Source organism: Coptis chinensis, chromosome 7 (genome assembly GCF_015680905.1).
Source record: "Coptis chinensis isolate HL-2020 chromosome 7, ASM1568090v1, whole genome shotgun sequence".
Classification (NCBI taxonomy): domain Eukaryota; kingdom Viridiplantae; phylum Streptophyta; class Magnoliopsida; order Ranunculales; family Ranunculaceae; genus Coptis; species Coptis chinensis.
In genome coordinates this window covers 77,007,875-77,022,302 of record NC_141462.1, presented here as the reverse complement: position 1 = coordinate 77,022,302, position 14,428 = coordinate 77,007,875, and the positions used below count along the sequence as shown (strand labels likewise).

At 37.1% G+C, this 14,428-nt stretch overlaps 1 long non-coding RNA gene and 1 pseudogene across 3 annotated transcripts; both read left to right on the top strand.

The window, feature by feature from the left end:
• The first annotated feature begins 1,693 nt into the window (after positions 1-1,693).
• LOC147489011 (uncharacterized) lies at positions 1,694-14,191 on the top strand. 3 transcript variants are annotated; one of them, XR_015201015.1, is made up of 3 exons: positions 1,694-1,978; positions 2,896-3,014; positions 13,395-14,191. It is a non-coding gene; the product is annotated as an uncharacterized LOC147489011 (long non-coding RNA). The 3 variants fall into 3 exon arrangements; XR_015201016.1 differs by having other exon boundaries at positions 13,384-14,191; XR_015201017.1 differs by lacking the exon at positions 13,395-14,191 and adding an exon at positions 9,106-9,750.
• Positions 4,784-5,753, top strand: LOC147489012 (uncharacterized; annotated as a pseudogene).
• Positions 14,192-14,428: the final 237 nt, after the last annotated feature.

The window sequence follows — 14,428 nt, the reverse complement described above, 5'->3', positions numbered from 1 at the left end:
ACACGAAAGCAAAGTGTTTTAGTCATTATACAAAATTTGTTTATTTGACCAACGATGAAATCGCGGTCAATGCAAAGTCAACACAATCAACCGTCAATTTTGGCCCAATCGCTAATAAACGAACAATTGGTGACCAACCGCAAATTATCCATTTATAATGTGGCCCAAAAGCTTACCTCTAAAATATATGTGATAAATGTTGAGGGCCTAATGAGGGTTGGGCTTAAAGGAGGGCTTAAGTTTCAAAGTCCAGGCCCTTACCCTCCTCTAAAAGGCTTGAGGACAGGGTAGGCCCAGCCCACGATTATGTGAGGGCCTCATTTTGAGGGCTTTTTCGGCTCATGGGTCGGCTCAAAAGGGCTTGTGGCCAGGGTTTTTTGACACCCCTACCTGTAGGGGTGGAACTTGGGTCGGGTTAGCCCAAGCCCGATGGACTAAAACCTGACTTTTGTTGATCTTGGGCTAACAGGTTAGATCCGTGGTCCGGGCTTGGTTTTGTGAAATCAAAACCCGACTTGGTTTTGGGTTGGGCTCGGGTTAGAATATCAAAAATCCAAAAAACCTGAGGCCATGTGCATATATGTACGTATATCTTTCAATCATTCTACTTTTATAAATAAGGTTGAGAATCTCTATTTTAGATAAAATAATATAATCAATAAGGTTAGTTTCCTTTTCAAATAACCAAACCTCTTTGATTTCATTAGAAAATTTCAATTTTAGTGTTTTTTATCTCATAATTCCAAAAAACCCCGAGAAGTTTGACTAACCCGACCTAACCCGAATTGGTCGGGCTAGGGTTTGGGATGAAAATTTAAGGACCCACTAGGGCTTGGTCCCGGGCTCGGGTTTAAACATTTGAAACTCGGGTTGGCTCGGGTTATGCATCAACCCGACCCAACCCGCCATAGTATTGTTCATTGCATGTATGCTTATTTTTAGATGATTTGATTATTATGCATGTATTAACTTAGGTTTTAAAATGAGTATTCTTAATTCCTTGCTAGTGAGAAGTATGAATATCTGAGATAAATTAAGGAAACATTACTGTTATTTCTTAATAATTATAGTATAGATGAAGTTTGTGAGTATCTTCTTTGAAAACTCTCACCAGACTAAACTCGTCCACTAGGGGTAACCTAGTGGTTTAAAAGGCTTGTTGCACATGCTGAGTGTAATCATGATTCCTATGAAAGTGAGTAAGAATTTTTTATTTTTGTTATTAGTTTAATTTTAGTTTTGCTCGAGGACTAGCAAAATGTAAGTTTGGAGGTATTTGATAAGCGCATAAATATTACATTATCCACGCCCAATTTTATATCAGTTAGCCCATTTACTTTATTTGTTTGATTTAGTAGTACGTTTTTAGTGATTTTGCAGGAATTGGAGATAACTCGATTAAACGTGTCGAAACTGATGAGATCCGTAAGTTCCTGGTTTGGTTGGCGCAAGATTGGTTATTGAGTTCAGTGGAGGTGCCGGATAGTATTGAGAATATGTTGGATTGCATCAGACAGCTTGAATTATTGGTTTGGGCCTTTGTTATTTTGGGCCTAACTAAGCAACAAAGGAATAAAAGGTAAATGACCCATGAGCTTAGTGCACCAAAGTGACCAAAGGCCAAATACCAAAACCTAACTAATAGCAAAGCCCACACCCACTAACCAAATACCATACCGCTCACTGTCCACCTGAGATGCACCAAATCAGACCTTTCTTTCCTTCTCCATCTCACGAACAGAAAAGAAAACGCCCTTTTCCAATCATAATTCGTACCGAATCTCTCGGTTACTAATCTCCATGAAACAGAACCTTTCCAAATTGAAACCAAAAACTTCAATAACTTTTTCGGCGACCCAAAAGGAAGAAGGGGAGAGACTATATAAGCTGGAAAATTGAGAACATAAGGGGTACGTAGAGCTGGAGGGATTGGAACAGACGAAGTGGACAAAGACAGACTCGCTACAGTTCAATATCGGTTTTATCCATGGATTTATTTTCTTCTGTTTTTACTGTTTTATTTTCCATGTGTAACTAAACTATTTCTAGGGCGTAGATGAAACTTTAGATCGATGTGGATGTTAGAGATTTGATTTTTGGTATTCTTGAATTGTTATTAAATGATTAAATTCTTCTTTGAACTCGTGATTAATTTATCTAGTATTTCTTTCACCGATTCTGTGATGCATTTTCGGTAGTTTGAATAGGTGATTGTTAATCAAGCTTGGTATAACTGTTAGTATTAAACTGTTTAATTGTTTGTGCTGTAAGAAGACAAATAATACTTTGGGTTTAATCTTTAGTTGAGTAAGAAGGTAATTTTGCAAAGAAAGTACAAAAGGAATTGTAACGATAATATCATCGAGAAAGCAATCGATTGTCATCGATTGCTACTCAGAAATATATAACTATAATACCAAAGGTTAAGCCGATAGTGTCTACAGAGATTTAAGGTGGATTCGATAGTCCTAGAATTCTCTCCACTTAGCAGAATCCCATTATTTAGTTTATTCATTTTTTAGACCGTAGCTAAATTAAATAGATTTAGATAATAGTAATTCCAAATTTCTATAAAACAATATTGTTTGAATTAGGATAAGTAATATTTTAGTTTTCAATTGTCTCTAAACAGCAATTCCTATGGGATCAACCTCGTTCTTGCGCACCTATTACGATAGACATCATGCGCTTGCGAGTATTATAATAAATAAAATAGGATTTAATTAGCTTGTTTATTTAGGCCGGTTAATTTTCTATCAAGTTTTTGCCCGCTGCCGGGGATTGTTGTAGTACAATTGAGTTTTAAAGTTTTATTTATCGTAATTCGTAGTTTAAGTTTAGTTATAGTTTTATTATTTCTTAGTTTAAAATTATCTACTTTTGATTTTTTTCAAGGTAATAAGCAAAGAATTTTTCTTACAAAGATGATCATCGTGACTTTGTGGTGGACTTTGTGAAGTTGCTTGCTGTCGTCACCCGGCGTCGCAAGTAGCCCTCGAAGGCTCACGCCAGAGGTACGTCTTTTTCCCTTGTGGGGTTGAATTTTGTTTGTTTTGTGGGTTGTGATTGTTTTATTGTTTCTTGCATTTAGGAAGGTTAAACCACATTGACCAGCTTTAGGCATCTTGCATTAGGACAGGTTTTAGCCCGCTCAATAGGAAAACCCTTTTACGCCAGCGTGGATCGTGACGGTGCTTTTTGCAAAGAACTGGAATCGTGTGATTTGGGTTTAGGAGCAAATATATATTAAACAAACTTTAAAATTCAATCTGGGTTGGAATTTTTGTTTGGTATTGTTTGTGTGTGAATCGTCTACATCTTTTATTAGAGTCTTAGGTTCTAGAAATAGTTTATGGTAGTAACTTCGGTCCCGATAACACACACTGTTGCACCATTTGATCCCCGAGATTGAGCGCGCTCTCTCCTTAGGAGAAGTAGGCATCCCGAGTTAGAGGTACCCGTAACTTTTGTTGGCAATACACCAATTTTTGCTGACATGGAGGGTAATAACAATAACATGGTTGCCCAAGTACCTAGATCTATTAAGGAATATATATATATCCTACTAGGACAACCCGACCATCTTGTATCGTTCCCCCTCCAACCAATGCTAATCACTTTGAGTTAAAGCCCAATCTGCTGGGGCTCCTTCCTAAGTTTAGGGGAACGGAGGAGGAAGATCCATATCTTCATGTGAGAGAATTTGAGGATATTTGTGGGACTATTAAACTTCAATAATTTAGTGACGAAGTTATAAAATTAAAATTGTTCCCATTTTCTCTTAAAGAAAAAGCCAAGAGTTGGTTTCACACTCTCCCATCGAACTCCATAACGGGATGGGAAAAGTTATGCATTGTGTTTTTAAATAACTTTTTCCCTAATCATAAAAAGCGCTGCTTTTAGAAAAGACTTGTCATCTTTTTGCCAAACTGATGGAGAGGTTTAAGGACATGCTCTTGCAGTGTCCTAACCATGGCCTAGAGAACCGTAGGCTAGTGCAGATTCTCTATGAGTGTCTCAATTTTAATTCTAAGGCTATGATTGAGACCATGTGTACTGGGGATTTATGTGATAAGATCAGAAGAAGCGTGGACCTTTTTAGAAGAAGTCTCGAGGAAGGTCCAAAGAATGGGAAACTAGTCGTGAGCCTAAGAAGGTGGCTGGCTAGTAGTACTACACGTAGGGTTTGTTCCACGTTGACAAGGAATTTGACACTTAACGCTAGGATGACCACTTTAATTAGAAGAGTTGAAGCTCTCGAGCTAGAAAAAGAGGCAAACTCTCTAGCTCCTGTTAACAATGTTGAAGTCCTTGGGTGTCTGTTGTGTGAAAGTCTTGATCACATTATAGATAATTACCCTGGCATAAATGCACAAGTCTATGCTTTTAACTCGTACCAAAAGCCAATTAATAATCCTTATTCCAACACGTATAACCCTGGATGGCGTAACCATCCCAATTTGTCTTGGTCTAAGGGTATACATCAGGGAGGCCCCGTGGGTAACTCAAACCCAGCACCACAGTATGCACCTCAACCACCTAAATTTTCACCTATAGAAGAGGCCATTGCTCAATTAACACAAAACACCATGAAATTCCAGGACACAACGCAACAGTTTATGCAAGCCAATCAAACAGCTACTCAGGATAATACTCAAGCCATTAGGAAGATTGAAATCACCATAGGTCAAATTGCTAATACTTTGAATAAAAGGGACAAGGGTAGGTTTCCTAGTCAACCATAATCTGAGGAGTCAGGTGGAAATAAGTTCTAACTTAAACCATGCTCACCAAGAGCAAAGCCAAGGCTATCACTGTTCTTAGGAGTGGAAAACATGTTGATAATAGGGTTGAGATGTCTAAGGACGCTGAGGTCAGATCTGATCCTATAGAGTGTGAGCAGGAGGAGAGTGAGGTGAGTTAATCTAATAGTCATAATACTTCTAGGAAGGGTGTAGAACCTCCTACTGCTGTGGAGACTAACTCTGTGCCATCTTATATACCTAAAGCTCCTTTTCCCCAATGTTTGATTCAGGCTAAGAAAGGTTCTAATCTTAATGAAATAATGGAGATGTTTAAACAGGTTCAAATAAATATTCTGTTACTTGATGATATAAAACAAGTTCCTTCCTATGCCAAGTTTTTTAAAGATTTATGTACAGAAAAATGTAAGTTGAATGTGCACAAGAACGCTTTCCTAACTAGAGCAAGTGAGTTCTATTATCCAAAACCGAACCCCACCTAAGTTTAGAGATCCAAGATGCCCTACTATTTCTTGTGTTATTGGTGATCATATGATTGAGAAGGCATTACTTGATTTAGGAGCTAGCGTTAATTTGTTGCCTTATTCAGTTTATTTACAGCTTGGTCTTGGTAAGTTGAAACCTATACCAATTACTCTTCAATTGGCAGATAGGTCTATTAGGATTCCGCGTGGTGTTGTTGAGGATGTTTTGATTCAGGTTGATAAATTTTATTTCCCTGTTGATTTTGTTGTTCTAGATACACAACCTGTTCAAGATCTTAAACACCATATTCCGGTCATTTTAGGTCGTCTCTTTTTAGCCACTTCTAATGTTATTATTAACTGTCGTAATGGAGTGTTAAAGCTTTCTTTTGATAATATGACTACAGAACTTAATGTGTTTAATGTGGGTCAAGAACCTCCTGAACCTGATGATTTTTAGGATGTTAATCTTATTGATAGTATAGTTCACGAGACTTTCTTGGAGAGTTATTCGATGACCTCTTGAGTCTTTGCTTAACTAATTACGGTAGTGGTTGTGATGTAGATGATGTCATTTGTGAAGTTAATGCGTTGCTTGATGCAACCCCAATTTTAGAAACTGATACATGGAGAGCCATAATAGAGCCTCTAACTCCATTTTTGAGTCTATCCCAGTCTCTTCTATAGAGAGTCCTCCTAAGCTAGAGTTAAAACCATTACCTGATACTTTTAAGTATGTTTTTCTGGGACCTGATGATTCTTTATCGGTTATTATTGCTTCTAATCTTGATAGTGAACAAGAGGGTAAATTGATTAAGGTTCTTAAAGAGCATAGAGCAACTTTAGGGTGGAATATTGCTGATATTAATGGTATAAGCCCAACTGATTGTATGCATCATATTCATCTTGAGAAGGATGTTAAACTAACCCGTGAGTTTCAGAGACGGCTTAATCCTAACATGAAAGAGGTAGTGAGAGCCGAGGTTCTCAAGTTGTTAGATGCGGGTATCATTTATCCAATCTCCGATAGTAAATGGGTGAGTTATGTTCAGTTGTCCCTAAAAGTCCGGGCTTACGGTGGTTGAGAATTCAAGGGCGAGTTAGTGCCCACCCGTATGACTACTGGGTGGCATTTTTGCATTGACTATCATAAGTTGAATTTGGCCACTAGGAAAGATCATTTTCCCCTTCCTTTTATTGACCAGATGCTCGAGAGGTTAGCCGGTCATAAGTACTATTGTTTTCTTGATGGTTATTCCGGTTATTACCAAATATGTATTACACCTGAGGATCAAGAAAAAACTACTTTTACTTGTCCTTTTGAACTTTTGCCTACCGTCATATACCTTTTAGGTTATGTAATGCACATGGTACCTTCCAAATGATGCATGCTTAGTATTTTCTCTCGACATGGTAGAAAGGTTTCTTGAGGTGTTTATGGATGACTTCTCGGTGTTTGGGGATTCTTTTTTGATGAGGGTTTGCACCATTTAAATTAATGTTAATTAGGTGTAACGAGAAGAATCTTGTGTTGAATTGGGAGAAGTGTCATTTTATGGTTCAACAGGTATTGTTTCTTGGTAATATTATTTCTAGTAAAGGAATTGAGGTCGATAAGGCCAAGGTTGATGTCATTTAAATTAGTCTTCCACCACCTAAGATCAGAAAGATATTAGGTCATTCTTAGGTCATGCTGGATTTTATAGGCGTTTCATTAAAGACATTAGTAAGATTTCTCGTCCCTTATGCAATTTACTTGGTAAGGACGTCGCTTTTGTCTTTGATGATGATTGTTTGAAAGCTTTTGAGAAGCTTAAGCATTTATTAACTACCGCTCCTATCATACAGCTGCCTGATTAGAGTGAGCCTTTTGAGTTAATGTGTGATGCGTCTGACTATGCAGTTGGGCCTATTTTAGGTCAATGGTTTGACAAGTTGCCCCATGTTATTTATTATGCTAGTCGAACTCTTAATGATGCATAGATGAACTACACTACAACTGAGAAAAAGTTGTCAATTGTTGTTTTTGCTTTCGACAAATTTAGGTCTTACCTCATAGGGTCTAAGGTTGTCGTGTTTACTGATCATTCAGCTTTGAAGTATCTCCTTACTAAGAAGGATGCTAAAGCGCGTTTGATTTGCTGGGTACTCTTGTTGTAAGAGTTTGATATAGAGATTAAGGATAAGAAGGGTACGGAGAATGTGGTAGCTGACCACTCGTCTAGACTTATAGTAGAATCTTTTACTGATATTTTGCCTGTGAATGAATCTTTCCCGATGAGCAATTTTTTTTTACATCCCAGTCGCCTTGGTATCCGGATATTGTTAATTATCTTATAACGAAACAGTTTCCCTCTCATTGGAGACAACAGGATAAATCTAAGTTTCTTGCTGAGGTTAGGAATTTTTTCTGGGATGATCCATACTTGTTTAAGTCATGCCCTGATCAGATTGTTAGGAGATGTGTCCTTGAGAGTGAGTTTCATAGTATTCTCTCTTTTTTCCATGACCATGCATGTGGTGGTCACTTTGGTCCTAAAAAGACAGCTGCGAAGGTTTTGCAGTGTGATTTTTATTGGCCTACTCTGTTTAGGGATGCACATGAGTTTTGTTTGAGTTGTGATAGATGTCAGCGTACAGGTAATATTTCCCATAGGAACATGATGCCTCTTTCCCCTATTTTAGTTATGGAGTTTTTTTATGTATGGGGTATAGACTTCATGGGTCCTTTTCCTCCTTCCTTTGGTTATCTTTATATCTTTGTTGCCGTAGACTATGTTTCTAAGTGGGTTAAGGCGGTGCCATGTAAAACAAATGATCATAAAGTCATAGTTAACTTTTTAAAATATAATATATTTTCTCGTTTTGGTACTCCTCGTGCGATTATAAGTGATAATGGTACTCATTTTACACACCGAGCATTTGAATCTTTAATGAAAAAATACTCTATTACTCATAAGCTTGCTACCCCATACCATCCTCAAACTAGTGGCCAAGTTGAAGTATCGAATAGGGAAATTAAGCGGATTTTAGAAAAGACTGTACGACCTGACCGTAAGGATTGGTCTCAACATCTTAATGATTCTCTTTGGGCTTATAGAACTGCTTATAAGACTCCTATTGGTATGTCTCCTTATAGTCTTGTGTTTGGAAAGGCATGTCATTTGCCTGTAGAATTGGAACATCGTGCTTTTTGGGCCATTAAAACGCTTAACTTTGATATGCGTAAGGCTGGTTCACAACGCAAACTTCAGCTGAATGAGTTAGCTAAGTTAAGGAATGAGGCATATGAGAATGCCAAGATTTACAAAAAGCGGATTAAGATTTTTCATGATAAATCTATTCTTCGAAAGTCTTTTGAACCTAATAAAAAAGTCTTGCTATATAATTCTCGTTTATGCTTTTTCCCGGTAAGTTACGTTCTAGGTGGACTAGTCCTTTCATTGTTAAAACTGTTTTTCCTCATGGTGCTGTTGAGATAGAAGATCCTACGGATGGTCATGTGTTTAAGATAAATGGTCAATGTTTGAAACCATACCTTGATGGTTTGGCCGGGTAGGATATGGAAGAGGTAAGTCTTCTTGATCCTATTTATCATGACTGATTGAGTATCATGTATGTTTTATTGCTTTTCATTTCTTTTTAAGTGTTGTTGGCGTCTTACTTAGCCAAAATTAAGGGTCGAGAGCAGGAAACGGCAATGGATTTTTCTCTAAAAAAAAAAAAAAAAAAAATTACTGAAATAGGCATGGGCGTGGGTCGCTGATAAGCACCCAAAAGTGTATTATGAAACCCCATTGAGACATATAAATTTGGTTAATTATGTGTTTAATAATCATGAAAGAAATATGTTTTCATACTTTTGCTTTGGTGCAAAGAAAACATGGAAATATTGGTTAAACTTCTACAATAAAGCACGGGAAACGCAGTATATATGAATTCTCCCAATCCGCGAAGCATCAAACTTCCAAAGCTCCTACCTCTCGAACCCGGGACTCGAATCGACAAGAGAGCTTCGGACAATCAAGGCGATGAACTCTCTACGCATAGGCGGGAAGTTGTAAAAGCGCCCAAAATACCGGACCGCCATCGATCGCATTATAGGCCCACTCTTGGGGCCACAAGATTGGATGAGTCATCAATCATGGAGCATGTCAAGACAAAAATAACAAATTATTGGTGCAAAGTTGACACCTTGCATGTAATAAATTAGATTAGGTGTTAATAGTGAAAAAAAGGCAAGGTGTCACTTTGTTTTAATGTGGTGGATAAAAATGAATTAATGTGGTTTGATGATTCACGTGGGAGGAAATGAGATTTCTCTCAAATGGAGAAGAAATTAGAGTGGGGGACACTCCATTTACTCCCTTGACTTATTTTCCTCACATAGCATTATTTTAGTTCCTTAGTGAAAAAAATTATAAGTTAGTTTTTAGTTTTTGTAAGAAGCTTGTAATAGTTTTAATGGAGGAAACACTTGTTTTCTTCTAGAAAATAAATATATCGATGAGTTTGATTGTTTATCTTCTTCCTTTCTCTATCTCTTTTTTTTTTTAGTTTATAAATCCTTGTCCCAAGGATCATGAGCTAACTTCCCTTTTGGGGAGTTAATCCAACTCATGTGAGGGTAAATCAATTTTTGTTGGTTTGGTAGGTTGTTAGGAAGAACAACTAGCTCTACACCCTATCCCAAAATGATAGTTGGTGTAGTGTCTAGTTAGGAATCAAAGCAATGAGCTTAGAGATAAGTCATTGCTTAGTTCCACTTACTAGCATATGTGAGCTCTTAAGTGAGCCATACATGCTAGGGATCAAATCTTTTCTTCCATTAGGGGCTTGTCTATGAGTCTAGGAAGGATCAAATAACCTTTTTCAAATCAACAACTAATGATAGTTTCACATGAGGATGATTAACTCTCCACCTTTTCTTTCAAATCTCTATTTTGGTATTAAGTGCATGTTTTCAAATTTTAATGTCTTTCTTAATGTTTGTGTAGGAAGGAAAACCTAGCATTAATATTATAACCTTACTCCTTAGTTCCCTTTATTGTAACATCCAATTTGTAGTTGTTCTAAACTTTAGGTTAGTTCGAATCCTTATTCCAACTCTACGAAACGAAGATCGTGAGTAAGGAACTTTGAGTGCTTTTGCATCAATTTAGAGAGTTCAAACCTCTAAGTAGTAGTAAACAAGCATATATCAGTCCGCCACCTATGCAAGACAAAAACTGAGCGCACCCCTCCCTAACAAGATCATCAGTAAGTTGGTTAAGGCTTGAGGCGCTGGTCACTTATCTGAAGACAAAAAATCGAAAGCACCCATACAAAGTACTATAAGTTTTTTTTTTTTTTGAAACATTTATGAGGGGTTAGGCAGACCCCAACCTGTATTGATCAAACTCTTAGGTACAACTTACCAATAACATCTTCCTCCACTATTACATTAAGCTCATACGTAAGTGGAGGCACACTAACAAAAGTAACTCCTGGATTTATAATTCTATCCCGAGTAGTACTAGACTTAGCCAGCAAATCTGCCGCTCTATTCTTTTCCCTATACACATGGGACACACTAGCCAAACCAAACTGGTTCATGAGCCTCCAGATGGCTTCCACTGTATCGAGGCAGTACCAAGGACTTATCTCCTGTCTGTTTATCACTTGGACAGCACTTAGAGAATCGGATTCAACCAAAATCATATTACAGTTCACACTTAGAGCTCCCAGAAGACCCGCCTCTATTCCTTTTAACTCTTGGATAATCACCGATCGTAATTTAACATTACCCATGTATAAGAGTATAGGAGACCCCTCATGGTTTCTCAATATACCGCCATATCCTGCACAGTCTTCAGTCACCGATCCATCAACATTAATTTTGACAAACCCAAATGGTGGTTTGGTCCACTTAACTAGCTCATACGCTCGCTTTTTATGCTAATATCAAAGTACTGTAAGTTGGTCTATGCTAGAGCGCGGGTCGCGCCATATGCAAGGCAAAACTGAGCGCGTGGGGTGCTCAGGCTTGTAAAAATAAAATAAAAAAATTGGGGCGCTGCCCCGAATCCCGTGACTTGATCGGGCAGGTCGAACCCCGCCGAACCTAGCGTAGGCAACCAAAAAGAGTTCAACGAACAGGATGGAGCAATAAATATGCCCATAACAATTGGGAATTTCGAAACTAAGCCCACATAGCACTGATTAGTTATGTGAAGCATTCATCTGCTAGAGACGTTAACTGTAGCGCTTATGGGAGGCAACCCATGTTTTTATTTTTGAGTCGTGTGTACTTTTCGCATATCTCATGCATTCCACTTTAGCACCTTTTCTCCGTGTTTTTGGAGACGTGTAACTCTATGGAATGAGATATGTGCCACAGGTTAGTCTTCGTAGTAAATTGGTTCCATTTCTATTTTATCAATGTTATATCTTTAGTGAGGTACTAATTTCTACAGGTGACTCGAGCTTTATTTTTCGTTTATGGAGCTATTGGTAAATTCTTTCCTTATTCTTTTACTTGTCCATATTATTAATTTTTGGAATTGAGCATATCTGTCAACATTGAGGACAATGTCTAAAATAAGTTTGGGGGTGGGAACAAACTGTTTTGTTTAGCAAAAAATAAAACTTATGTATACTATGCACTTAGGGGTAATGGTATTGTTTCCTTTTCTATGATGATTATAGTCTAGAAATCTCAGTTAGCATTAGAATTAAGAGTAGTTATTAGAAACTTAAGTTAATATATAGGTAATAGTCTCTGCATCTTTTCATAAATGTCTTGCATGAGCATCATGAGTGTAGTTGACAGTACTTTTCTGAGACCTAGGTTAGAGTGCTTAATTTTACATATCTTGTGAGAATCTAGCCTAAAAGCCTCATACAGGTTAATATTTGAGTGATGACACAAGCGAGAAGTTAATTCCGAGTAGAGAAAACACACGTCCACTTGCTTGATCACCATACCACATCCTAAAAGAGATTTTAGGCCATCTTTGGATCGATATAGCCAGAAATTCAAATCTAAAGAATATTGTTTCCGCTAGTCGCCCCACTGAGCCTTTCATTAGCTTTTTCATAAACCACACATTCTTTACCCTTTATAAAAACAAAATAAAAATAAAAATAGTCTACCCATTTGATAAGTTTGAGAAATATGATGAAATGAAGAGAAGAAACGAGAAAAACCTGTGCAAAAACAAATATTGGTTAGTTGCTTCAAAAGAAATAGAAAAGAAAAGAAAATTTCCAAATAAGAAAATAAAAAGTTAGAACTCCAAAAACATAATCAAAAGAGTCAAAAGCCAAAACAAAAGGGCTAAGGATGGAAGCAAAAGTAAGAACAGGACTTTCTCTAGTTACATAATTTTAAGACCTTATTGTCTCAGACTTGTCTATTTTGTTTATCCATTCCATTTATTCTTAAACTATCACCTAAACCATACATAACACCTAATAAATACTTTTAGCTCAATTAGGAATAGGTTGGTGTGATAGTAAGTGGCAGATGTGTTTGATAGATCTCGGCTCCTTTGGACATCATTGAGATTGAGAGGAAAAGTGTGCCCACTGCACACTGGAGTGAGCGAAACCTGAGTGGAAAAATCAACGTATTTTTGTCTTGACACATTTGTGAGGACCTACTTAGGGACGCTATTCCAAAAGTTTCATAAACGGATCTGCCATTGCATTTCATAGTATTGTTCATTGCATGTATGCTTATTTTTAGATGATTTGATTATTATGCATGTATTAACTTAGGTTTTAAAATGAGTATTCTTAATTCCTTGCTAGTGAGAAGTATGAATATCTGAGATAAATTAAGGAAACATTACTGTTATTTTTTAGTCATTATAGTATAGATGAAGTTTGTGAGTATCTTCTCTGAAAACTCTCACGAGACTAAACTCGTCCACTAGGGGTAACCTAGTGGTTTAAAAGGCTTGTTGCACATGCTGAGTGTAATCATGATTCCTATGAAAGTGAGTAAGAATTTTTTATTTTTGTTATTAGTTTAATTTTAGTTTTGCTCGAGGACTAGCAAAATGTAAGTTTGGAGGTATTTGATAAGCGCATAAATATTACATTATCCACGCCCAATTTTATATCAGTTAGCCCATTTACTTTATTTGTTTGATTTAGTGGTATGTTTTTAGTGATTTTGCAGGAATTGGAGTTAACTCGATTAAACGTGTCGAAACTGATGAGATCCGTAAGTTCCTGGTTTGGTTGGCGCAAGATTGGTTATTGAGTTCAGTGGAGGTGCCAGATAGTGTTGAGAATATGTTGGATTGCATCAGACAGCTTGAATTATTGGTTTGGGCCTTTGTTATTTTGGGCCCAACTAAGCAACAAAGGAATAAAAGGTAAATGACCCATGAGCTTAGTGCACCAAAGTGACCAAAGGCCAAATACCAAAGCCCAACTAATAACAAAGCCCACACCCATTAACCAAATGCCATACCGCTCACTGTCCACCAGAGATGCACCGAATCAGACCTTTCTTTCCTTCTCCATCTCACGAACAGAAAGAGAAAACGCCCTTTTCCAATCATAATTCGTACCGAATCTCTCGGTTACGAATCTCCATGAAACAGAACCTTTCCAAATTGAAACCAAAAACTTCAATAACTTTTTCGGCGACCCAAAAGGAAGAAGGGGAGAGACTATATAAGCTGGAAAATTGAGAACATAAGGGGTACGTAGAGCTGGAGGGATTGGAACAGACGAAGTGGACAAAGACAGACTCGCTACAGTTCAATATCGGTTTTATCCATGGATTTATTTTCTTCTGTTTTTACTGTTTTATTTTCCATGTGTAACTAAATTATTTCTAGGGCGTAGATGAAACTTTAGATCGATGTGGATGTTAGAGATTTGATTTTTGGTATTCTTGAATTGTTATTAAATGATTAAATTCTTCTTTGAACTCGTGATTAATTTATCTAGTATTTCTTTCACCGATTTTGTGATGCATTTTCGGTAGTTCGAATAGGTGATTGTTAATCAAGCTTGGTATAACTGTTAGTATTAAACCGTTTAATTGTTTGTGCTGTAAGAAGACAAATAATACTTTGGGTTTAATATTTAGCTGAGTAAGAAGGTAATTTTGCGAAGAAAGTATAAAAAGAATTGTAACGATAATATCATCGAGAAAGCAATCGATTGTCATCGATTGCTACTCAGAAATATATAACTATA